The sequence below is a fragment of the Echinops telfairi genome, unplaced genomic scaffold (assembly GCF_000313985.2).
Source record: "Echinops telfairi isolate 266 unplaced genomic scaffold, ASM31398v2 ScPeMD7_5868;HRSCAF=6743_0, whole genome shotgun sequence".
NCBI classification, from domain to species: Eukaryota; Metazoa; Chordata; class Mammalia; order Afrosoricida; family Tenrecidae; genus Echinops; species Echinops telfairi.
In genome coordinates, this window is record NW_022109767.1 from 7,100,157 (window position 1) to 7,101,103 (window position 947).

Below are 947 nucleotides of genomic sequence, written 5' to 3' on the forward strand. Positions count from 1 at the left end.
GGAAGGTCCTGGTGACTGCTGTGCTTGTTTGTTTGTTTGTTTGTTTGTTTTGAGGCCCAAGGGGGTAACCCCAGTGTTGGGAGTCAAATTATTTAATCACCAGTTTGCTGCCCTAATGACCATTTTAAGTATACAAAAAGACAACGCCAAAAGGTGGTTTGTTATTTCATACCGTTAATACTTAAATAAGAACAATGAAAGAGGTACAACATACGCAGTTATAAGAGTTTTAAACTATGAATGAAAGATAGTAAATAATACCTGACCCATAAAACTGTTTATTGAAGATATTTCCATATTGCTTCTTGATTGCCATCCTCACTTGCTTCATTCTTGGCTTTGATCTGAGCATCATTGGCTGTGATTTAACATTAGCCATCTCTGCTGTAGGAGTAGACTCTCATTCCAATTAGACAAGAGTCACTGAGTTTGATACATTAGAAACAGGAGAGTTCTTACTCTGGACATACTATGGTCACCTTTGGAAACCCCTGTTTGCTTCTGCTGAACGTAGAGCAATTGTTCGGCAGTCTTTTTCGCTCTTGGATCACTTGAAGGAATTGCTGATTCATGGCACCCTGGCACCCCCTGACCATCTGGCATGTTTTCTCTTACGTTCTAGGTTTGTTTACTGAAGTAACAGATGCAAGGGTATAAAATATAGTATTTCCTCAAAAGTATAATGAGTTTTATGAGATGAGTAAATATTACATAGTTCTGCCTGATTATTTGTACCTATGGACAGACTGAACATGACTACAAGTGCTTTGAATCCACTATTGTGCCGATGAACATTAAAAGAAAAAGGAATGCAAATGTGTGATTTCCACACTGGGAGGCTGCCAAATTGCCCACCTTAGAAAGAACCCGGACTACAAGTGCCATTTGAACAACCAGTTCACTGAGCTCAACGAAAAAATGAGGTATTGGCTCTGCCGAACCAGTGC